Source organism: Haliotis asinina, chromosome 5, assembly GCF_037392515.1.
Source record: "Haliotis asinina isolate JCU_RB_2024 chromosome 5, JCU_Hal_asi_v2, whole genome shotgun sequence".
Taxonomy (NCBI): Eukaryota; Metazoa; Mollusca; class Gastropoda; order Lepetellida; family Haliotidae; genus Haliotis; species Haliotis asinina.
The window spans coordinates 34,938,657-34,965,899 of record NC_090284.1 but is presented as its reverse complement, the minus strand read 5'-3'; the positions used below and the strand labels follow the sequence as shown (position 1 = coordinate 34,965,899).

General features: G+C 38.7%; 1 protein-coding gene and 1 long non-coding RNA gene across 3 annotated transcripts in view; one reads left to right on the top strand and one right to left on the bottom strand.

The window, feature by feature from the left end:
- Positions 1 to 27,243, top strand: part of LOC137284156 (paired box protein Pax-2a-like) — a 150,943-nt gene that overhangs the window by 26,398 nt on the left and 97,302 nt on the right. The window lies entirely within an intron of this gene.
- On the bottom strand, positions 3,323 to 13,721 carry LOC137284559 (uncharacterized). Its single transcript, XR_010956912.1, has 2 exons — positions 13,481 to 13,721; positions 3,323 to 3,873 (listed from the first exon to the last, which is right to left on the bottom strand). It is a non-coding gene; the product is annotated as an uncharacterized lncRNA (long non-coding RNA).

Here is a 27,243-nt window from a genome sequence, read left to right as displayed (position 1 = left end):
GTTCTATATTGGCGTGTGGAAGGTATCCCTACTTGGAATAGACGGTTGTATGTTGGAGTGATGAATATATTCTAGCATAGGTTCTACTACATTTGTTTGGTTGAGACAGGCTTAGGGGAATAGGTGTCTGACATGGTGTGCTGGCGATCATGTGTGGGGTAATCCCGGATGGGACTCAACCCAACAAAAGTACTGGAATTTGTACCTTTTCTAAGAAAGTGTAATCCTAATTGTAAACCAAAAGTTACTGTGTTCTGTAATCTGATTGGTTGAAAAACATGATCAAATGGTATTAGATTCCCGGAAACTGCAAGACTATTCACTGCGTATCGACACGTAAACAATTGTTTTGTTGTGTCATTAACAGTGGTGACGTTATTCAAATCATATTCTGACGTAAAGTTAGAAATGAGCAACTCCAGATGCTACCATGGGAACCAGCTGAAACGGCCAGCTGATGACACTTCACTGCTGTACCCCTTCTCGATGTAAACGAGTGCAGACAGTAAAACCCCTTTGGTTTACTTTTTAGTTTACAATGTCGATAAACATCATGTTGGCCAATTTCCGGGTGTTATTGAGTATTTGAAGCACGGGAATGCATTTGGAACCGACGTCGTTTTTGTGTTGGATAGTGGAAAGGTTTCCCTGTTAGGTATATAATGCACATGGGGGTGGAAGGGTGATGGGTGGTATAACACACTTTTCAAAACACGGTGAGTGGAGTCTCTCTAATTTAGGTGTGTCACGTGACATAACTGCCCTTTGTCATGACTTCAGTACCAGCGGGTAGAATTTCCAATAATTCACAAACTGTCAAAGTGCCTAAATATTACCGATATTTCAGTAAGCTGATACAGTATATCTAGCATATATTTCCGTCTTTGCTCGGAAATTCCTCTAGGCTTGTTGTGCATCCTGTGATGTTCAGGTTGAGGAATATAAAGGGTACGCGCAATAAATCTAGATACCTGATTGATATCTGAAGTGTCGTATTTCATGTCGATAGCATCGCCCTTGTCTGCAGGTGCTACCCCAGATGAGGTTTGTGAAATGACATCTCCGTGCATGGCATACTTGTGTTCTGGGCGAGTTATAAAAATCTCATTTCGGGGTTAAGGCAGTTATATATCCTTAAAGCGTGAGTGATATATCAACTATTGTCGTTTGAATGACGGTTAAGTATTAATAACCTAATATTGGAAATATAATTTAGTTTTGTATTATCGTGTGTTGCCTTGTGTTCTGCCGGCCACTACTTGCAGCAGTTGTATATTGCGCCATCGCCTACTCAATTCTTTATACACTGACGCTCCCATCTCCTCACACTCCATCACCTTCCCACCCGCTAATCCACCCGCATGTACTCAATGTGTTCTTCCAAGTACCGAATCTGACATCATTCACCTGTATTCCCTGGGTAGACTGTGCTGGATCTGACATCATTCATCTGTTCTCCCTAGATACACTGAACCAAATCTAACATCATTCATCTGTTGTCACTGGGAACAATGAACCGGATCTGACATCATTCATCTGTTGTCCCTGTGTACACTGTACTGGATCTGACATCATTCATCTGTTGATCATATGCTTGTTTCATCTTGTCTGCAATGCATGTATATTGCATGAGATGGACGGAGAGATGCACATTGTTCACGGGTACATAGGGTATCATAGTTGACAGACATGCCAGTGTTCCAGCACATGGCTTGGTTTTGCTCCAAAGGAAGTAGTGTGTTAAACGCGTATAAATACATGGTTCACAGAGTTCTACATTTACTGACTAGCCATATTTGACCGTGATGCTGTTGGATGGGGTTTTTTTTATGTACAACGCATTGTGTTTGCCTTAGTAAGACTAAATATTAATATAACAGTTTTTTCCACTAGTGTGCCTTAGTTCAGGGCGCTACTCGGGCCATGGTACACTGGACTGTAAATGGACACTGTCTGATGCCTTGTTTGTTTCAGAACAACAATATTCATGTTTCCGTTCGGGTTATAATGAATGAAGCGTCGGTGTTGTTTTATACGGTAAATCAAATCGACAGTAGTCGTACAACATTTCATTCTGTACAAATACTTGTATTTATTAAGACCACCTCGTTTCATCTGTTCCTGCTTTGTTCATTTCTTGTGTACATGCACGTTTTGTTTTCCGGAATTCTAGGCATCTTAAACTATTTACAAACGTCCATATATAGAAGTAATTTCATCTGGAAATGGCCCTTCGGTGCGCAAGGTGGAGCATCTTTGATCGAGTGAAATGAACAAATGTCTATATCACTCGGTACATATACCTCCATGACTAATGATATTTTGACATATGACGCTCAGTGCCGGGCTGTCAGTCATGCCCCGTGCTTGTAAATACTATGATTATCCACCATCTTGTTTTGTGGTGTTTAGTCCACAGTTAGGCGTTCACTCCGCCATATCCGCCCCTCGAATAATTCACATTGACGACCTGACTAGACCCACAGACCGTGACTCAAAACTGCGACGAGAGTCTGACTCTATTAAAAAGGAAATTGAGATAAGCAAGGATGGAGCTGTTGCACCATGGCAAAGAAATATGCTAATCCGTTTATCTCAGCATTACGCCTATTTCACCTCAACACTGTTTGTATTGAACAAAGTGTTCATTCATGTATTTATAACGTACTTGTAAGTTTGACTGTGTACATATGTGAACTATATCGACTACTAACTGAACTCAAATTTCGCGTATCGTAATTGTTCATGTTGTCATCCCAAGTTCCTACAGATGGATTGATCTACAGTGTGAAACAAATATGGCATATTTGATAAAGAGAACCGGTATCCTCTTCTGTCATTGTTTAATGTGAATGATTAGTATGATTACACGTCATTAAAGGCATGTTCGTTGTTTAGTACTTCTGTGCAATGATCTGTTTGGGAAGCAATAAAAGAATGTTATTGTGTAAATGGATTGTAACCTGCCTCTGTTTCCGGTCTGTCATGGAACGATATTCAACAATTCAAGTAAGACGCTGGAAACATTACTGGCACATTTCAGACAGATAACCACGGGAACACAATTGTTTGTGGATTTTTATTCACAAAATGTGTTGAATATTACTTTACCATTTCTTTCTTGTGTAAATTCAGCGTAGAATCAACTCGTTTCTGGTGTTCATTTCCTGACCGAGTGTCCACGGCGGGTTCTGCGGTATATATTTTCTTTATGTGTTTTGAAACTGGAGATGTTTGTTAAAAACGGGAATGGTCTTTGCTCCATGAGCTGAATATATCTCCGTAAAACAGTGTTAGTTCCATTTGTATGATTATTCTATTCTGTGTCTGTGGAGTCACATACGTACATAACTGCCACCCTACATTATGATATTCATTGCCTTGTGTTGATAGTTTGTCGTTGTGGATATTTACCAATACCAATATCAGGTCTTAGCAATATTCTTCCGTTAAGTTTGCACTTTCTATGCATTTATTTTCATATTTGTCTTCTACTGTTTACATGTATAATTATAAACATATAAACATATAAACACATATAATGCATTTTGTGTGTTTGATCCTACAGTTATTTTATCGCAAAGTAAGCCAGCCATTTCTATAAAAATTCTATCAACTACAGGTTCATGCGTGCATTTTACATCCGATCTGTGTAAGTGCGTACATAGGTCGTTGTAGATACCTACATATACTATATCGTGTTAGCCTTACAAGATGTCAGGCGAATAAATAAACTATGTTTATGTCAGATGATCCCCCGTACAGAGCAGGGGCCGTCTTCCTTGGCTCCTGAAACCATCGTGATTGTGGTCAGCGTGGACATGCAGATGCGGCGCGATGCTGAAGGTGACGTCGGAGATTTCGTCTGGTTTTCTGAAAACAGTTTAGTCATTGTAGTTAGTGAAGCACAGCTGACATTGCCCTGTGTTGCGGGTTACTGAAAGTAGGATCATGACTTAAACATGCTTGAAAGATTCTTTTAATGACACTCATAATCTATGCCTATTATTAGACGAGGTTCTCCCAGGTTGTTGTCTGCCATACAGTGGGACGGAGACACATGTCGTATTAAATGTTTACCTGGAATATCCTGCACGGAATATTTCATACCGTATTTTCATGGAATGGATCAAACCAAAGCAATCTCGGAATGTAATTCTTCGTTACATCTCTTAAGTTATGGGTCGTGTTTTGGGTTTTGTTTGCTTGTATGTTTGTTTCTTTCGTTGTTTGTCGTTTTGTTTTCTTCTTTTGTTTATGTCATTCATGTGCTGCTGACAGGCTGACATTAACATGTGGTCCGACAGTAAGGTGCTGTTGCAAGAATTGTTTGTCTCTTCAGTGTACCTTCTGTTCACGGTTATCCATGAACAAAAATAGGTATGAACCTGTTTACAAATACCTACATAGACGGCGCCTCTACTCAGGTTCAGGTACAGAAAGCGGATGAGTATAGTTTGGCGATGCTCCCATATTGTTGTGATATTGAAGTACGAACAGTCTTCTTTTCCGCTTTCAATGTGTCTTTGACACAACTGATTATGTTTTAAGTGATTTTGAATAACATCTCTATTCAAAAAAATTTGTCAAATACGATAATTCTTGATACAGATAGTATATCTTTAGCTAACACAATTTTCTTATCCAAATCTTGATATCAACTGTATAACTAAGCTATATATAGTATTACGTAGGATACATCAAGTAACGTGTTCATACAAATGCCATGTCATCTCTGAACGTGATAGATAACCCAAACTCTTTTGACACAGGAAAATACAATTTGGGAGTTTTCGCTTCATACTGAATCAGTATTCGTAAATCTGCATTGAGTAAAACCCAAGCAGTGATGACGTGGTTCCACATATGTAAACACGAAAACTAATGTACGGTTATAGTGTCGGTAAGTTCAGTACTTCCACTCAGGACATTGTTTGAAATTCGATTGTTATATTTTATCAGAATATTTTTAACCAAAATGTATACTTTCCGTAGATGAACTTGACATTACCTACAGGCCCAAAGGAGGTTTTGTCTGTACAGCCAAATTAGCATACTGTCTTTCTCTATACTGAATATCGTTAAGCTGTAGACAACAGGAAAACAATGTTTCGCCGTAGTTAAATATTTAGCACTATATCGCTTGAAATCGTACTTTGTATTCTACAAATATACATATTTTGCCCCAAGTTTGAGAATATATTTTCTTATGAAATTTGCCGAATCACGATGAGGACAATGCAAGGAAACTTTGTCGATAAGAATCAGCATTGTCGGAGCATGTTTTCACTCCATTATATGATATCGTTTGATCTTGCCGAATGGAGAGGTGTGAAAAGTTGGCCCACCCGAGCTCTTAACAAAACGAAACAAGTCATGCAGACAGTTGGCTCGCATTCCCTCATCACAGTGTCAAATGAAGGGAAAAATATACTCGTTAAAATTCAGATTTATTTATCATATCTTGTCTTGCATAATCTAATAACTGCTCTCTGGTAATATACAGCAAGTCATAATGTATCTAAGAGCACAGAAATATGCCGTGGCTGTCATTTCTGCGCATAACCTGTTGAGAAGGGGGTAACATTTTGGTTTGTGTTTTTCATGAGTTTCATGCTGAGGGATGGTACGCTTCCACGTAGACTTTGTGAGACGGAATGATGTGAAAACGCTGGAATTTGTTTCACTGAGTTTTACTAAAATATGGCAAAAACAGATTTGGTCTGCGCATATATATGTGGAAATTTTAGCGTTAAAATCAACATTAAATCTAACCAGAAGTTCTTTAACCCTTTGATGGTCATTGTGTAATGACTAAACTCTCTCATAATTTTTAAATCATAACATTTTTTCAATGCCGCGAATGTTCTTCTTCGTCCGTTTCTGTGGACGCTTGCGTGCGAGACTCGTAATACACGACAGATACCAAAGCGTAATACGTAACAGGCAGAGGACATGCGTGTCAGACTTTAACGTAACAAATGACATACACTGGGGACACTGGGGACGGACACGTGCATTTCACACTCGAGCGTGATGAACGACAGAGGAGGAAGCGGACACTTGCGCGTTAGACCCTAAACTGATAAACGATAAACATGCACAATATCTCTATAGCTTCGTCGACATCTCCGAACAGGAATACATACATTCAGTGAGTCGAGGCATCACACACTTCTCATACTTCTGTATGTTTGTTTGTTGTTTAACACTGCAGTCACTAAAATGGCACCTGCATGATGTCTGTGGTTTCTAATGGAGACAGATAATCCAGTGAGTTACATCATGAGCACTGGTCCATGTAAATAGATCGCTATATTCTGAATATTTTCATGTTTCAGTGAAAATAATGATATTAATAATTCCTTTTATAAAGCTTTTTTACACACCTATGCACGCTCAAAGGGAATACACGGATTCCGGTAGTGTTCGCGACAAATGTATGCATATGTAGAGGGAGGCGTGCACCGCCAGCCCTCCTCATTTGCAAGTGTACATATTCATCTGTTAAGCCCCGCCCGTCATAAATGTGGCAAGTCATGCGTGGATTAATTTATAAGGACTTGCTTAATATTTATCATCATTGTTTTTTACCATATTTATTTCACTGTAATATTGTCATAAATGAATTTTATAAATTGCAGTGGGCATTTGGGGGATATGATATTATTAGTTAATTCAAAACACACTCAATTGCGTCTAGTATATCTACAGATATGATGCATCTATATAAAGTTTTGGTAATATATCTACTTAAATTTACGTTTAATTAATTTAAGCCTGATAATACGTTTCACCCTATAAATAATATATATTATTTTACTTGCACTGTATGTAAAAAAGGTATTATTTTATTTATTATATCTAATTTAATGTAGCGAGCTCTTTGTACTGATTGCCTGTAGGATGTGATGTTTCAGGTGTATACAATACACATGTTGATTTGGTCATTTATTGCTTTCATGTTCCTCTATTATTCCCATCTGTGAATCACACGTCACGCGAGTCACCCTATTATCACAGAAATAACATCCCATGCAATGTTTAGTTAGATTGGTATGTCTTGCAGTAAACCACTTTCACAGAAATATGTTTTCAGGAATGTGCGCCACAATTAATTTTCAGTTTGATTATTTGATTATTGTAATATCTACTGATAACGTTCCTTTTGTCGTAATGCGTTGTACAATACACAGTATACATATAAGAGTCGTCTGGATATCCCACATTCCTACTTATGGCATCGGAGGCTGTCTACTGAAATTCTGGAGAATCTCACGTTACTGTCATGTGTCGTCTTTATCAACTCGGGGCACGTCGTGTATAAATGTGCCTGAAAATATTCTGGTGAGGTAATTGTTCAGAATCTGTTTACAGAATATTTTAGTAGTAACAGTAGCTAGTAGTAGATATAAATGGGAAGATACCATTAGTGGAAGACCGGGTTTTTAAGGTCCGTGCAGTATGTCGCATCATGGGAAGATCTTGAACCGGAACAATCATGTTTCACAAAAATAGGTTCATGGATAGATCTAGCAGTTCAATGGTGTTTAGATACTAAATTTGTTGAAAAGTTTATTTTTAAATTATTGAACTTTGCTTCAGTTTCAATAGCAACACCTTTGACTTGGATTGAATTTTGGGTAGTGCTCGCTTCCCGAGAGCATTCCGAAAACGTTATGCAATTTCATCAAGCTAAATTTCATATATATATACGGAAATCATACCTACTATTTATCAAAGGTTTAGACTCACTTGTACAGACATACTTCATTCAACTATTCTAAACTATATTCTTGAAACATATTCCATACTGTTTAAAGGTACTGTTCACACAAGAACAGATGTATTGTAAAATAGTCGCAATGTTTAAAAGATTATTGTCATGAGTTCAATAATATAGATATTAAAATAAAACTCAGTGTTTGTACTTTGCTAATATAAAACCGAGTGACATCAGTTTTAACTTCATAAATAGAGTAAAGCTATTTTCCAGAGCAGATCACACATACGATATTTATTCACCAAACCCGGAAAATAGGTAAGTCTAGTTTGGCATCTTTATTGATTTAGATTAATTTCGAAAGAAAATATTTTCACGTTTCCATAGTATCAGGTTTCTTATATTTGTACGACCAGTATTTATCAATGTAGGCAATATGGAAGACTTTGTCCTCTTGTCTTGTATACTTTGTCACCGACTCGGGCAAATATACTAGAGAGATTTCAGAACATGTAATGTAGATTTTAGAAAGTATTCTTCTTGACTCCATCGTCGTCATGATGATCAAATACATGTAAGAAAATAACAGAATGTAAATGAAAGGTATTAATATCTATTACCAGATGATCTATTCGTCATCTTCCGATCGTATTCAACTTTACTCGATGCAGTTTGATTTTTAGGTGAACTAAACAAGTGTGTGAACATGAGCAGTTCTCATGAAAACGATTTCTGTTAATCTGTTTATTTCAACCAATTTCATTAACTAACATCGTTGATATTTAAAAGAAATGTGTTACAATTTACATCAGGCATATGTTTTATTCTGTTTTATTTATAACTGTCAAACAACTATTTGGTTCTCCCATGTGCACTCTGGTCGACATTTAAACTGTAACAGCTGAAATGGTCTTGTATGAATATTTGAACATTCTTTAACTACATTCATTGCGTCTGTCTACCAGGCAGCAGATATGGCCATGTGTTGTTTGTGGTAGCCGGAGACCTACTACATCTAGCGTTTGATGTCAGCTGATGAACCGTGAATCTACAGAGATATCTTGAACTTCTTACTGAACAGTTAACTCAGGAATCTAATTAGAATGAAGATGGTGTTATCCCGCTGGTCGGTGGTACTGAAATATTGTCAGTCATAAAACTAAATAATTACACATCACCTCTCAGACTGCATAGCATCGGTGTAATTATAGCGTGGATAATCACGGTGTTGTTGAATAATTCATTGAGGAGAAATAAGTAACGGAAACAAGTATGTTAAAACTGCAAGTCGATACCGACTTGTAATACATAGGCAATCATGTGAATAAACAGTATCGTCATTGCTTAGTGTTTATACACTAGTTGCAAAGATGGGTGACCTGAAACAAAGGACATTTTAGTAAATCGGGTTATTAGTTGTATATGTTTATAAACAATTCAAACATCATACAATATACCTGTCTTATATCCTCCGTCATAAAACCTAAATCACAAATATTTCTTAAGATTCCGAATCTGTCAACGCATGAAAAGATGTCATGATTTCCCCAACATAATAACTCATACCATTTCTTGTCACATACACATCAAATCTGAGTCACAGCTGGATGTCTTCTGTTTTGTTTCACGAAACACATATTTTTCATCCTTCAATGGGAGCTTTTAATAGAACTATTCTCATATACGTTTCGAATAGTTGAACAAAATATGCTTCATGGAATTGTGTTGAATGTTGTGTTACCTGCAGGCAGACACTGAGAAGCAGCAGGGTGGATTACTTGACACAACCTTAGTCAGTTTGAAGAAGATGTGTGTCAGTAATCCAAGGTCATGAACTTCAGAAACACAGTTTCAGTAAATGTTCAAATAGTTGATATTTTATGATAATTTGACAAGATAATTATTCTCATTTCATTCCAGCTGAAAGTACACATTATCCACTCATGCGTTTCTACACTGAAGTCGTTCCTGTACAGCATCTTATGTGACGGGCAATTACAATTAATGCTCCAATAAGTTTCAATGAGCGGACCATTTCCCATTCTTCTCACTCCTGGAGTAGACAAGCATGGGTGTATGTCGTTAGACTATAATTTCATGATTTCTTTTTCAAATTAGTAAACTCACATGTTTAATATCCGTCATCTCGCATATATCTAGAATGGGTTGTAAGTGGTAGACAGGATTTGCCTGTAATAGGTTCCAAGGTTCAGCCGCTCAAACAATCTCACAGTCTCCCATACAAGGTGTTTTATTCCATTACGTAAACACTAGATATTAAAATAGTACATGTACAAACTTGACATCGTGTTTCAATTCCTAAAACGAAATAGGGAATTCACAATAGTGTGTGCAATAAGCATATATAATAAACAAAAGAACGACATTGTGATATTAACAAGTTTGTAAGGACCATATACAACGCGCAGTCATTGGACGGGCGCTCTACCATCACACTGATTCACCTTAGTGAAATTTCATAAATCACAATATTTAAGGGTAACAGCTTTAGAAACTTATTGTCGTTTGCCAAATCATATTTGAACTTAAAGTTTTATTAATACTCCTAACCTGCTTGTATACTGATAAGGTGGCTTGTTATCTCAAATGATACTCCGCGTTTTTGCTTTATACAAATTTAAACATTCGGTTACGCTTTGATGACTAAATACATGTACAGTTTTTTTTATATTTTGTTTCCACGAAGTCAGTTGACGATTCACTGATTTTGATGAAGAATTCATCTTTTAATAAATGTTATTTGTGGGTCCTGTGTTGTTCCCAGTTCCTTCGTCATGAGAAGCCAACAAGAACCTTTGATGTAGATTTGGTATTTTTGATAACACCAATGGGATTTACATTGAAATCTCTTTTTGCAGTAAATTTATTCTTCGGTTGTAAGGTTGATCATCACAGGGATATAGAAAGTGTGGATGTGACGTATATTACTGGATATGGCAAAGTACCTGACTAACCTTACCTCGTATCATTTCTAGCAATACTAGAAGACACATCACAACGTTGTGGTGTATCTTAATAATACTAGTAATAAATGCCGGTATATATATATCATCATTGCATGTATTTTACACCGATGGTTAAATTCTCAAATAATTCTGCCATTTCACCCACTTTACTATGTTTTCACAACGATTAATTTGTAACGTCTTGGCATCGCCCGACTTTAAACTATGCAGAAATCAGATAACGTTGCCGTTTATTGAGCAAATTATTGATAACTACACAATTTATACATTGTCAGAGCAAAAGAAGCCCCATTCTTGACTTCCCTGTGCCAGATCGTGTAAAAGTTATATATAAATAATGGTATGTTTCCGGTGATGACTAAAGAAAGCAATAAGCTGTTCAAGACGCGTGGTCACTGCACCTGTAATGGAGATGTTAGCAAGAGTGGTTCTATTTAAAACAGCTCTTCGTTCATCTGCACAATTCACCTATCATACAACACACAACGATTGCAACTTGTCGGTAACAAAACCAAAATAACGACAACGTAATCGTCCAATATGTTGCCATGGCGACCGTTGTTGTTCTCATGACATGCACGTGCATTTCAGTGAACTGTTAATCGATCGCTTCTACCTCACAGCTGGGGGTACATAGTTAGGAGAGGTAAAACTAGAAACAACTTCAGTCCCGTCCGGACATGTCTGAAGCTCGCTGTCTGACGCGGCGGCGGCGTGAATCAGATAAGCATCTCGTGACACCTGGGCTACAGCGGGTATGCATTCGCACACAGCGGTTACGTCCCTTCCTCGGATGTTTTCATATCTTTTAGACAATGGAGACATTAACTGACGTGCATGGTCATGTATATTCTCATATGCCACTAATTTAATGATCACATATGCAGCCAATGGTGTACGATGTCGTGTAACTAACTCCACCCTTCTTTGACTAATATATTTTATTCAATATTCTGTTTACCTCATATGTTACCAGCTTTGAGAGGCATGAAGTTGGTGCACAAACAATCAAGGCCTTTATTACACTTACACAACTGACGTTTCGGTTCTAACACTGGTTGGATAAAAGTGGGCTAACTAGGATGAGGGACTAGTTCATCTATATGTCTCATCTTACTGCAAATATTTCTAATATTCGAAATTCGTAGAAATGCGAAACATATTTCCTATTTACCTGATAATAGATCCACTATGTCTGTGTATCTGAGCGTGACAGTAATCACAGTTAATGTCGCCAAAGATCCAAGGCTAATTTATGATTGCAGTGCACATTATCTTGTTATATGTTAATGGTGTGCCATCATGTGCCATCAGATATATTCATGATACAGTACATCATGTTACTGCTGGTATGCTTGGCATTGCTTCAGTTGTGTGTTCTTTGTTATATGAATTCTTTTCCATTCCCTTTATTGACATATAATAAGTTATCATAACAAAGAAAAGGATGCCATCATTTTCGTTTATGAAGCCCCGCCTTGGCCCTTTTTCTTGTATTAATTAGTACAACGACTATGGATCTCATTACGTCTTACAGAGTAAAAGGAGGACAGAGATCTAGACACTAAAATAGGAGAAAGAAGAATTATTCAGTCAAATAGGAAAAAACAGTTTCAAGTCATTTATTATACCAGGTGAGGAGGTCATGAACTGCTAATTAAAACAAAGGTCCGCATTGTACAATACAACCTCAGACTAAACCAAGCTCCTCCGTGAAATAACTGGCCAGTCCCAGGTTTGGACCATAGAATCTTTAGAATCTCAGATCACAGTGTTTAAAGTATGTAACTGGCGGAAGTAGCAATCCTGTGACAAGACATGGAACCACTAATCTTGTAATACATACTAACTACTACAACTACCGTTTACCTTGCCCTCGATACTATTGAGTAACATCCTCCACACATGTTCACTATATGCTGCTCATCAAAAGTTTAGACTCGCTTAAAGCATTCAGTGTATGTTACAGTCAGATTGTAAAATCAGTCATATCGTGAAATGGCAAAGAGGGTCGGCCAGTTTGCTTCATGGTTGTGTAACAATATATTTCAGTCATTTCATGAATTCTCACTTTATAAGTTAATCTACAAAAGTAGATTCATCTTGGCCTTAAAGTATTTAACCTTGTTTGCAGTATCACATCGGGACATTTCTGTCTAAACATTCTACAGATCTACGTGCTATGTTACATCTCTTACATGTTACATGTGTTCTCACGCTCTGTAGCTCCTCTTACATCCACTCTGACCTCATTCTGTCACCTCTCAGTCACATGTCTCAGTATATCTCACGTCTATAATATTTCGTCTCATGTCTTTACATACATGCAGTCTATTTATATTTCTCTAACACTTATATACATCTTGTCTGAATATAAGTGCATGCGCATCTCTCGTTTATTCAGATACACAGATGACGAGGATGCTGACACAAAATCCCACGGGCTCCTAACTAGGTTCCTTGAGTGTGAAGCCATGACCCAACACACAATAGCCCGTGGGGGCAACCCTACATAATGTGTGTGCTACCCGCCATGGTTGGAATTATAACACTCTCCAATATACATTTGCCTCATACGATAACTGTCAGTCAACTTTGATATTATGTCATTTTCAAGCAACGAGATTGATATCAAAAAGGAGAAATGATGATAAGACTGGGCTTTACCCTCATTAACACATACCGTATCCTTCCCTGACCTTCAATGATCTACAGCTTCCACCCATGCACATGTACTGATTGCTACACTTACCTGCTGAAAGGAATTTACCTGTAATTAACGGGGTATGAAACGAGGGTAGAACGGGTTTGGCAAGAGGTTGGGACAGGTCGTTAGGTAGACACCTCCTTGACAACACCCAAACCTGTCCAGATGCTGTTTCATGAGCACTCTCTAGACGCTGGGGACAAGCCACCCCTCTGATGACGGGATCATTAGTTCCGCCTGGGATAAAACTGGGGATGGAGGACTACCCATCAAACCGTCCAAGCATTTAGTGTAACTGGTGTTCAAAAACTGAAGCACTTGTTCCATATATGGTATCTATACAACTGTGAAGCCCTTGTGTGTTTAGAACTTACTTCCATTGAACACATTAATGCCACAGACTACACCAAGCGGTGCATCTTGTAAGGTAGTGTTATAACCATAAACAATATAACACGTGCCCATTGTGAGTTGGACCATGGTCAGTTGGGTTCCACCTCCAGCTGTTTCATATTTTTAATGAAACGATATTTTCAGTTCCGCTGCCTGCTACCATTATGTAATTGTTATGTTGCATAATTTGTTTATTGTGAAGAGAAATGGAATACAATAGGTTGGAATTACATTTGCTGTTCAGTTGGAACACTTTGAAATTCGAGCATCCTCACTGTACTTTCACACGTTAGATGTCTTCCTGCATAATCAGCTGAGTCACAACCTCTGAAAAGGGATATGTATATGATTCCTGTGACCAATCAGCTGGCCGGGCGTAGCGACCTATACCGGCTGCGTGGTGCCAAGAAAACGTTAAAGAATTTTTGGAATCTGTAAACGAGAAGATCCCATAAATATCCTGGGTTAACCTTCGCATTGTGATCGCCGGGATCGCGGGTAAGCTTGGGTTTCAGAGTGAGGTGCATCCCTCCCCTCCCACTACCGTATTCATCAGGGTAGAATTGAGCGGAGACAATCTGACTTAGCCTAGCAGCTAACTTGATGTATGGTAGCATACATGTTCTTCTAGGCGGACCTGCACTTGTCCTTTGGAGGAAGCGGGTATGTCATCGGGAAGGTGGATATGTTCTCGGGTAGATTGATATATGCATGGGTGTCTGTATTTACTCGGGTACGTATTTAGCAGTGTATGTATTACTCGATTAACGTGGCTTTTATCGAAGTTAGATGGATATGTCAGGGATAAGTGTCTGTGTTCTCAGGTATATATGTGTGTGTACTGGGATAAGTGATTGTGTTCTCAGGGATAGATGGGTGTGTACTGAGATAAGTGATTGTGGTCTGAAGTATATATGGGTGTGTACTGGAATAAGTGATTGTGGTCTGAAATAATAATGGGTGTGTACTGGGATAAGGGATTGTGTTCTCAGGTATAGATGGGTGTGTACTGAGATAAGTGATTGTTGTCTGAAGTATATATGGGTGTGTACTGGAATAAGTGATTGTGTGTACAGGTATAGATGGGTGTGTACTGGGTTAAGTGATTGTGTTCTGAGTTATAGATGGGTGTGTACTGAGATAAGTGATTGTGTACAGGTATAGATGGGTGTGTACTGGTATAAGTGATTGTGTTCTGAGTTATAGATGGGTGTGTACTGGTATAAGTGATTGTGTACAGGTATAGATGGGTGTGTACTGGTATAAGTGATTGTGTACAGGTATAGATGGGTGTGTACTGGGATAAGTGATTGTGTTCTGAGGTATAGATGGGTGTGTACTGGGATAAGTGATTGTGTTCTGAGGTATAGATGGGTGTGTACTGGGATAAGTGATTCTGTTCTCACGTAAAGGTGGGTCTATACAAAGTTAAGTGTCTGTGTTCTCAGGTGTAGGTTATTTATATATATATTCTTTGGGAGTGTTGAGAATATTTCATGGAATCTGAGTATCAGTATGCAGTCGATTAGTAGCTTAGTAAATTGATTTACAAGAAAGTAGAAGACATTTATTACGATCAGTACGGTACCATTTTTGTATCCTTCTGACTTTACTACCGCCAAAAGGTGCTAGTTAAAGCACGATTTAGCGTAGGCGTAATATTATCTTTCTTTACTCTTATTCTATTTTTGAACGTCCTTTTCAGTTTTGTTCGCCTCTACTTAACGGTATTCGAGAGTTCTGCGACTTCTTTGGCATTACCAGATTACAGTTAATGACATTTTCTACCATTAATTATGCAGATAAATGTAGCGATTGGAATATTATTTACTTTGCCTTAAATCGTTCTGGATGTCGGCTAAATTTCGATGGCTGTTTGGAAAGTTCTGACCCTATCTACGAAGAATCTAAAGTACATCGATCACACCTTAAATGTGTTAGGTAACATGTTTTCCTTGTTTGCTGCATCAACGCCCCAGACGTGTGTCTAGGAAGAGTATACTGGCCTCACACTGCTATAATTAAAGTTATAGATATGGTACATACGCGGGTTATCTACAAATTGCCCAGCCCAACTATGCTGAACTAGTCCTAGGCCAAATGCTAGAAATGTCCCCATCTTTTAGGATCTGTTACCAGCAGTAAACTTGTTAGTCAGTAATTAGTATGACACCTCCCACCCGCCAAAAATTCTTGTTTATGTGGAACTAGCTACAGGAGGTATCAGGTTACTAAAAACATACTGGATTCAGTCCACTGTTGAAACAGTGTCCACATGTTCATAGACAAACTGCACGAGTATTGATCACATTGTCCAATGGGTGGTGACAAGCACTGGTGTTCAACATGGTCAAGATATGCAGTATGGGTGATAAGGCTGAGTGTATCATATTACGTGATTTTGATGCTATCTTTACATTAGGCCTAGAGTAGAACTACATAAATGGTGTTCGCTGCAGAATATTATTCAGTATAATCCATCTGCCATCGGTACAGGAGTGATCGGATCCCACTGGGGTAAAGAGTTCATTTTGGTGATGTTAAAGGTCCTCAACACGACGTCCTCACCACGACGTCCTCACCACGTTGCCTAAGCAGATCAACATGATATCACCTTCCGGACGGCTGTCCACCAGAAGTATTGCTACTTGTATAAGAATTATTCCCGTGGAATCCCAGAGACCATCGTCTCAAGGTCATTTGTTTTCATCGGAGATTGAGACGATAGACTGTTTCAAGTCCTGTATGTCAGCCTTTAGTCTGCCTCACGATGGGGTTAGAACCACTCAACCAAATCAGCTGGACCTGCTTCAAGACTGCATCATTTATGATGAGAGAACATGGATCCGGAGCGTCAGGAGCCTTGAAAGCAAGCACATTGTAATGTTTGTCATGCCGCACTTTGGCGGTTCTAATCTCTCTCGTGACAGATGTATATTTATCCTGAAAATACTTCTAGACTGACAGCCAGCTTCGTCCATTTACATAAACAGAGAATACCTGGTCACTTCAAATGATGCATGCAGATAGATGCGGGCAGACTGTGAATCTGATTCAAAAGCTGCGTGTAGGCATAGAATTGCACGTAATGCTGGTAGAGTGGGCTATACCGATATCGTAGTTGGCCTCTATTGTATAAGCTTGCGGGGATTGATGATCTTTATGGCGATCATGGGAAATATATTCATGTATATGTATTCATGAAGACGCTCATGTCATCATAACTGCATTTTTTGTTTTCAAATCAGGACTGTGCTTATGGATGATGATGATGATAATGATGTTGACGACGACGACGATGATGACGATAATGATGATGATGATGATGATGATGATGATGATGATGATGATGATGATGGCGACGAAGGCGTTGACGAACGTTGAAGAAGACTAGTTATAAAGGGTTTATTAATCACCACCCCCTCTCTTTGATGAGAGGTCTGTAGGCCGGGTGTTTATCTGCAACCATCTCCTCAATATCAAGATTCGCGCCAACATTCCACGCATTTCGACTGCCATATTATTGTTCCGTCTGATTGGGACTTTAAAATCTCATGTCGATTTAATGTCCCACATGAAGGTTCTGACATATCGTTTGATCGGGAATTAGCCATGTGGTGGTCTTTGTTAATATCTAGACCAGTGATTAGTAGCACCTGTTTCCTTTAGCACACGTGTTGATTTCCGTCGCTTGATTTATGAGGCTTTGAAATTCGATTATTGATTTCATTCTTGACAAGGATGTTGATGTAACACTGAGAGAACAGCGAAAAGCTTGCAGCGGAAAGGCAGCATAGTTCATTAAATGTGAACATGATTATTAAAGTTGTAAATGCACTTTTATCTCTCATATTCTACTCATAAACATTTTATGTTCGACCCGGTTCAGAACAACCCGAGTAACCGAGTTTGTCGTGCGAAAAGGGACCTTGTGGTCAGGTTTGTGACTTGATTGACACGGGTCAACAGATCTTAATTGTTCGTTGTGTCAAAAAGTCGATTGTCTCCATTATTTACAGATGGAAGTGATATAGCGGGAATATTGCTGGATGCGGTGTTAAACAACAGACATGTTTATGCCCAACCATACCCAACTATTGTTACCCAATCTGGCAGGGGCTGAAACAATAGCTATTCGGAGTCTGGGAACACACAATGCCATTCTCAGTAAAGTACCGATCCTTGTATTTAGCTGGTTTGAGTCCCCTCCGGGATTTAAACCCACCCATTCAGAGTCAAGCACCTAATCGCCAGCACACACAGTCAGCCATCTTAACCACTCAGCTACCGCGACGGCGTCCTTGTATGACGGCGTTCCTACATGACAGCGTCCTTGTGCTACGGCGTCCTTCCATGACAGCGTCTTGTACTGCAACGTCCTTGTACGACACCGTTCAAACATGACAGCGAACTTCTACTACAGCGCCCTTGTACGACAGCATCCTTGTACGACGGCGTCCTTGCACTACAGCCTCCATGTATGATGGCGTTTCTGCATGACAGCGCCCTTGAAGGACAACCTTTTTCTATGATGGCGTTCCTGCATGACGGTGTCCTTGCACTACAGCGTCCTTGTAGAACAGCGTCCTTGTAGAACAGCATCTTCGTACGACATTATATGACAAACGCCCTATTACGTGGGTGTGATACGAGTTACACAAACATGTAGGGCTGCAAGATTTAAAGAGGCGCTTGGGGATAACTATCCTTTCAAATTGTGTTACTTCTGCCCGAGAACATGTATAAGACACACCGTCTCGCTAGGTGTGTTAGTTTCTCTAGGTTTTGTGTTGTATTGTTTATAATGCATCCGGGTGTGAAACCGTCATGTATATTGTAGACAACCTCCTACATTGTGAGAGGACAGTCGGCCCTATTTCCCCACCCAGGGGGTATTAGAGGGGCTTCTGTATACTATATGCTATATGTTACATGATCACTATTTCTTTTTTGTACGGTACAGCGACACATTTTGACGTATGTTGTCATGTAAACAGATATGCAACACGTAGTTCTCTACCAACAGAAAATCCTCGATATATAGATCTGTGTTATAGGTAACTCATGACCACATTGTCACATGACTGTTTAATATACATCTATGCGAATGATGTTCTGCACAATCCTGCAAGTATCCTACAGGTATCCTGCATGTATCTTACAGACAGACGTTTTGTTCTTATTTTGTCTTAACAGATGCCGTGACAAACCCCAAACAACAACACAACTCAGAGAAATGTTATAATAAAGTAAAGCGTCGCCACACAGTCTTCAGGAAGAAACTTCTTATTTTCCCCGTCTCGTGGACCACTAGTGAATAGCAGACGTTTGTGTGAAAAGTGAACACATCACTTAGAAAGTCATTTTCATACATGGTTCTTATTGAATAAATCCATGCCATTATTAATCCAGGATTCTTTAAACGTAGCCAGTTTCTCAACGGATGATAATTAATCATCAAATATGTATCTTTCAACACTTTCAATAAGCTATGTGTCATTTTTATTAGTAAAATTGATTGAAAATTAAACAAAATGCAAATACTTTTGCTGGAAATAAATTAAACATGTTTTTAAATGAATAATATGCAGATAATCCTTTAACTGTGTTTCCTTGTTAAATAAATATGTAAATTGTAAATTCAAAATTCTGTTCTATAGAGCCCTCGTATGAGAGAAAGTAAGTAAACACTGACATGGAATGCCAATTGTTTAGCACTTTGTCATTCTATGTATATTGATTTATTTTATAAAGTGCAAAAAATGAAACAAAAGTATTGATAGATATATGCGGTACTGAAGATATTGCGGCGGACATTTTCCCGACATAAAACTGAGCAAGGGCTCGTCTACGTTATACGAAAGGTCAAGGGTACTTCTGTTGCCTGCTGACACCATCTGCTTCTAGCCTTCCCACATAAGCAAAAACGTATACTGTTTCACACTCTTTTCACAGTTACACTTGATACACAATTTGTCCAAGGCTATCGACTCCATGGTAACGGAGATCGCCATCTCGGTTAGTGACTTCTTTCTGTGCTCGAGGGACCTCTGGACACACACACGCACGCACGCCCCCCCAACCCCACCTCTAACACGCCCCACCCACACCCACACCCCATAGACACACCCCAACACACACACACACACACACACACACACACACACACACACACACACACACACACACACACACACACACACACCCTTCAGGTCAATGCTGAATACTTGGAATCGTACCATTAATTGCCATGACTGGTCAGTGAGATGAAGGACCTGATAGTTAAAGATTCGTCACAACGGAGACTCCGGCTCTTAATCCCCACATGGGTGCACTCTCTGAAGTCCATTTGTGGTGTCCTTATTGTCATATTGCTGAAATATTGTTTACAAAGCTAACGCAAATCTATACTCACTCACTCACTCACTCACTCACTCACTCCAGGAAGTCCTACTCGTCCAACACTTTACTGCTACGTATCGATTTCAGTGACACTGTGCCGGTATGATTATTGAGGTTTATTGGATGATTGAGGTCTTTCAACAACAGGACCAAGACATCACCCGTGAAAACGTGATGAGATGAGTTGTATGATGAAGTTTTGCTTAATTTTTATACTCGACATAAACTACTATATAATTCGTTTCTAAATATTTCTGTGATACATCCACGGCATGACCTTTGACCCAAACGCCGATGTTGCAGTCGGGCTGAATGATGCCTCTGCAGCAGGCAGCCACGTGCACTCAAGCGGAAAATACGCAAGTGCCCCGTTGGAGCCTTGAAACTGGCAGTTTGACGCATCAAGTGACTGAAATCTACATGCATGTTCATTTCAAATTACAGACACATTTTTCTCATGGACAAGATAAGTTCTCATAAAAAATGATATTATTGTTTCGTTATGAGTAAGTAAAACCTGTTTTGTTGAGATTGCTAACACAAATTAACATGAAAAATGTTGACGCGTGAATAAAGAATAAGTTTTTTTGTCTTTGGTATGTTGGCTTATTTGCAGACTAGGCCCCATGCAGCGCTCAGTCAGCGATCCATTAAAGCTGGCATGAGACGTAATCATCATAGCTGATGAAATATGCATACTCCGAGTTGAATAATATTGTAGAACACATTAATACTACACCCCCTGCATGAGAAGTGATACATATCATTGTCCATTCATGGTGAGGAAATACATCCGGGTGGGTGTCAGTGTTTGTCCCGGGACATCAAATCTTCGACAAACGGGACATTCACCATTTCCAAATGTGAACGTGACATTATCGTCAACATTGGTAGAAGCTGTAGATATGTACTAAACACGCGTACCACTTGGCTCCCCTCGTGGACAAGACTTGGTAAAGGAAAGATGTGATATTAAAATGTCTTATTTTAGCCTACTAATGCTCCAGATTTCAAAACTAAACACGCAAGCCTACATAAGTCATAGAATTGTTCGTGATCGACGGAATGATGGATTAATGACGACAGGGAGATGTTGCTGAAACTTTTTATGCGCTACCTGTTTGTTTTTGTGATACCTCTGGTAGTATGATCCGTATTTTTGATACATGTGCACGTATGTGATGCGTGCATGTATTCTTGACATGCATGTTTGTCTGATACCTGTATGTTTTAAGACATCGTTATGTTTGTCTGATACCTTGACTCCCGTTGGATACATGTATACTTGTGCCATACCAGTTTATTTGCATATATACAGATGTTTGTCCCGTGCGATTGTCGTTTTCGTGTATGTTTGTATGGCTTGTATGGTGTGAACCATTACAAGTGCCACCCAACAATGATTGCATATTTGATTGTTGAGAAGTAGCTCAAAGCCAGTTTCGCGAGAAATGAAGAGTTGATCATAACGATATAACGTATAAATAGGGAACTGCAAACATTACACACCACAAATTTGTAACACGTGTATTTTGACGCTTCATTGACTGTTCCTGTAACCTAGTGTCAGTGTTCCAGTCTACTAGTCAGTGTATCACTGCTCACTGAAATGTACTTATTTCATCAAACTGTGTTTCACTCTACTACTCAGCGTCTCACTGCTCATTGAAATGTGCTTATTTCATCAAACTGTATTTCGTGATGTTGGTACACGTCGTGACAAGGACATAATAAAACACAGACATTTAAGTTTTCAATATGGTTTCAGCAGCAATATTACCAACGCAGCTGTTACGGCCACGTGACATTTGTATGATGTCACGTTTTACAAAAGAGGAAACTTCCACCTAAAACGCAACATTTGGTTGCTTAGATCCGCACTCTCTACAATCGTGTTTGTTGTTCTCCGCTCGTGTGGAGAAGAATTGCGGTGCTTGAAAACTGTATAGGTTTACGATAAGACGGACATAGTCCTCTTATATTTACCAACTGGCACCAACAGACATACTCTTATGCCTGTATCTGAAAATACACCAAAAAAAAGTCATGCATACAAACTAGGCAAGACATGCCAGTAAAACAATAAGCCCCCATATCTCTTGTACAAATCACTTCGTGATTTCCATTGTCTTATCGTATGCTTGCTGGAAATTCTAGCTGGTCGAGATGATGGTCCTTAAGAGATGGTCCATAGAAGGACTTGCTAACACAGGAGGAAATGGTTCATGTAGATTATATAATTGTGATCACGACATGATTCATCCTGAATGTACAGATCATTTATATCTTGAAATAATATTTCCTTGGTTTGTAGTAATTGCAGTTTAGTGCGAACATACCTGTTTACGACACACACGTGCAAGGAGTAAATTCTAGAAAACATTAAAAAGAGTAATGCAATCTCACAAGTACGGATACTGTTCTTTATCTATCATCAGACGGGGTTACGTATGAACAATCAAAATGTGAACTTATGATGGACAAAAAGTTTCTATAAATAAGTCTTTTGTGTACGTCACACTCGACTTCCCACGTTATGTGGGTCGGATCAGTGGCCTTGTTTTCCGTGTCAAGGTCATGCTAAAAGTGCTGATTTCATGCTCTGGTTTAACTATAAAAGATTCAGAGTACTTTTGTGAAAACAAGCCGAATGTGCTAACATTTTCAATCTGGTTAGGTTGTCTAAGTTAAGTAAATGTTGATAACACATTCTACATGCACGTAAATGCACCCGCGCCAAGTTTTGTAGAACTTGGGTGATACGTGCGTCACACGGCGATCTGATCAACACAGATTTTGGAATTTATCGGATTCATATTTGGTCGGAGATGAGTTTCACTATTCATGTAAATGTAAATATTTTGCAGACGAGTGTACATCATAGTTAAAAGAAGCTTATTGTTCCTGACCGAGTTTGTCAAAATTCAAAGTTTTTCAAGTAAAATATCTACCCATCAAAATGTACCCAAGTTTATTCAAATTGTTTGTAAACACTCTTATTGATATATCATGTGGTCAACTTGTTGTATATTTTGTATATACTTTTTTGTTATACTTATGCACCACCGATTTATCATTTTCATGAATAATGAAAGAGTAATGTATGTTAGGTTAAGTAATGTTGATATACAAAATACTACACGCAGGCTGTGTATGTACCATCCTGTCATGCAGCATGCATACTCAAGCCAAGCAGCCTGCTGTAAAACCGTGGTGATACGTGCCTCACACAGACGGTTCAGTCCCATCAAGTTCAATTCAGACGACCCACAGACACGGTGCTTGATATTGTCTCAAAAGCCTTACGTTAAATTCTACGAAGTTGTACCTATTTAGATCTGACAGACAGTTATGTTACTTAGATAATGTTGAAAATGTCGGACCAAGTTAACATTGGACCTCTTTGATACCTAACTCACTCACTAACTTTGAACCTAAGTCACTCACCCTTTGATACCTAAATCACTGTCTATATTTGAACTCGTATCAGTCACTCTTTGATACTCAGCTCATTCACAACAAATGTCTATGAAAGTACCTGTGTTTGAGCGTCAGAAGGAAGCCAGGGAGTCTGTAGCAATGTAATTGTGTTTTAACAATCCCCAGAATGATGTCATATCTATTCTGTATTATATATTTGATGGCTTTAACAATACTGCCTAATCTACTTTAAGGATCAGATCCCAGTTTTAACCCCGAGATTTCAAAAACGTCTTAATCAGATTTCTGTTCATAAAACATTACGACCTTTTTAGAGTATTAAATAAGCGTCAGTTGCGCGGACAGGCGAAATGCAAGAAGTCTAGGTGTAAAGTTTGCCATTTAATTATGATGGGTCCATCAATTTAGTTTTCCATTTCAAAGTTTTATTCTTCAAAAGGAAGGGTGTCGGTTTCAGACTGTTCTTTATTTCACCGAGTCTGAGTTCAAGACGGGGTTGAGGAAAATTGAACATGAAGGAAGTTGATTATCCCATGCCGGAATTGACCTAAGTTAGAGGCAACAAGATTATGTTGTAATCCGATACTCCCAGCGGGTTGACGTGTCTATTTCGAAATGGTCTGTGTTTCAAGCACCCCATGCTGATTTTGAAACCGATAGCGTCCACTTTTGAGGAGGAAAATCCGCAGTGTGTAACATTTTATAAAATTATCTACGTTTTTCTTAGCAATTTACTGTTTTCACAACTAGTCTGAAAATGTAAATCATTGTTTGGAATAATAAACATGAAAACTGCCTTTTGTTGTTACTTCCTTGTATTGTAATTATCAGGAAGTGTATTCTTGTCATTTCCATTAATTTGTTGTTTTTTCGTATATTTTATTGTGCCATGTCAACAAGGAAAGGTTTCCTGATAGTGAAATGAGTTTCTGTTGCCAGTATTAGTCAAGTCTTTGTGCCCTAACCCAGATGTTATTCAGGAGTTTACGTCCGCAGTGTGGTTCATGTGCCTTTTACTCCGCGATGAACTAATTTCATAGTCTGTCTGTTTAAGAAACACGACACCACGCAAGCCGGACCAAAATATTCTTAGACATCGTTCTTTCGAAGGCAAGTCGAACATGTAATTAAATCAAAACCCATACTGCATACTGATTCATTGTCCAGTCGTTGGTCAGCCAGCCAGTACTACACGTAATCTTAACGTTGATCTACAAACGGAGCAACATGGATAAAGTGATGGTGCTCACAGCTCCTGTATTACACAATGTAACACTCGTTCCACGCATTACCTGTACATTGAGCTCCCAATAAGAGCCTGGCTTTCATACAAGGTAACCTGGCCAATATATAATGGTACTCGGCATTTCGCAACTTGGCTGTACTCTGAACATTGGTTTGAATCTGTGATTTACTTCCAGTGTTACTATTGTCGTATCACATGATCAAATGTAGTCTTTCATTATTTGGCTGGAAGAGCAGAGGTTGGTTACCACGTGGATAACGCTTTGTTTTCTCTACAGCAGGATAAGGCTCTGTTACTATTTCTGTTACTACATATGTCACCTGTGCATCGGTTTGTGATCCATGCTTCGTATTTGAGTAGTCTATAGATCTTACACTTAACTGTGTTGAGTCAAGTCAAGTTGTTTATTTGTACGAAGGCCATTGGCCCACATACACATAGTGTTACACGTTTACATCGAACAGGAATTAAACACAATGTACACGGGTGCTTTATATATGCTACAGATTTATATATGCTACTCTTAACATTAAGCTTTGACAAACATTTACATAAATTTTCTTTACATCACTACGCTTTGAATGGTTTAACTTTTCCAAATTTGTGAACATTATGGTTATACATGCATTGTAGATAACACTGTCTTATATTCCTATATTATTTACATACAAGGATAAAATTATGATTAGCTTCAGTTCCATTGTTACACGATTGACATAATCGCTAACTTTATTCATTTCCAATCACCTTCCCTCGTTTAACTTTCACGTTTATAATTCGACACCTAGAGTGAGATACTGTTCTGGTTCTAGCGGGCTTCCATATAGAAAACTTCTTACATAATACCATTCCATGACTGATAACACGTATTAACTGCAAAATGCTTAAACATTTAAAGAAACCTAATATATCACAAACACATTGAGGCAACCATACATACTCAAAAGCATATTAAAGTAGGAGGCTACAAACATAAGAAATATAAGATTCATAATGAAGTAACATGTCATAAGCTTACTTTGGCATTCTCTGACACACACACGTAAGTTTTGGCCAGAATTTCACAAGTCGACATTGTGCATTTATGTACAGTGGATCTCGGCCACATTCAATGGTATACAATGACATTTGGTCTCTGAGCACTTACGTTTAAAAACTTGTCACATCCAGTGATATGGACATTTTCAGTTTTATAAAAATTATCACCTCACACTTCGTCACCATATAAACGAATTGGTTGTAACTGCTTCTCAAATACCTAAAAAGACAGAAGAGTCGACAATATTTAGTTTATATTTTTACCCCTAGATGACATCCTGTATACAGTCATGAAACTTACCTGGGGATGTAAAGAGAATACCGAGATATCTATACGAATCTATCGTAAAACATTATTTCCCTTCGTGCTTCGACAGGCGCCCACCTCTGCTAAAAGCAGCAATATTTGGTATTTTCACGTCAGACCCCACGCATCTTCATACTGTTCTAAAATGTTAAGTTGTCTTTGAAGACCAGTAATAACATTGGAAACTAAAATCACATCATGTCAGCAAATAATAATAACAACATTTCGATCATACCAGGGAAGAGCTAGGGCACTGGGGGTAGCCTAGTGGTTAAAGCGTTGGCTTGTCACGTCGAAAACCCGAGTTCGAATCCCAACATGGGTACAATGTGTGAAGTTCACTTCTGGTATGCCACACCGTGATATTGCTGGGACATTGCTAAAAGCGGCGTAAAACCAAACTCAGTCAGTCAGGGAACAGCTGAACACCATATTTGCCATTATCAGCAGTTTCTAAAGAAAGTTCATTTATGAAGACAAAAATGAAAACGACTTAAAATACAACCCCGTCGCAAACCAATTGGACGTTCAAAATAATCAGTGAACATACTATTATTACTTCTAACACAAGATTTTACAGAACTGGAAATACTCGGAAGCTGTCTTATCCTCCCTCTTAATCCAAATGAATATAAACATCCCCAAATCTACAAAGGCTACATAAAGCCTTTTTCTTCTTCAATAAACAGTTTTGTATTATGTGAACATAATTAACATGTGAAATAACTATATGGTCTATAGCAGAATACCCATGTTGAATCCAGCTTTGTTTTCTGCAAGTGTATCACGTATGCTAGTCATGTTATTTAGTATACACGTATACAAAAAAATATGGTATGGAACACCGTCAAATTTGAGAGCTTACACGTGGTGAGGTATCTTAAACCGTCAGGTAAAGGGTAGGACGGCAATGAAGCAACTCATTCAATATTCACTGAGTTTCAGTGGATTGAAACCATGTTTGATTGAGGTCAAGAATCTACGGCTTGATGGATATAA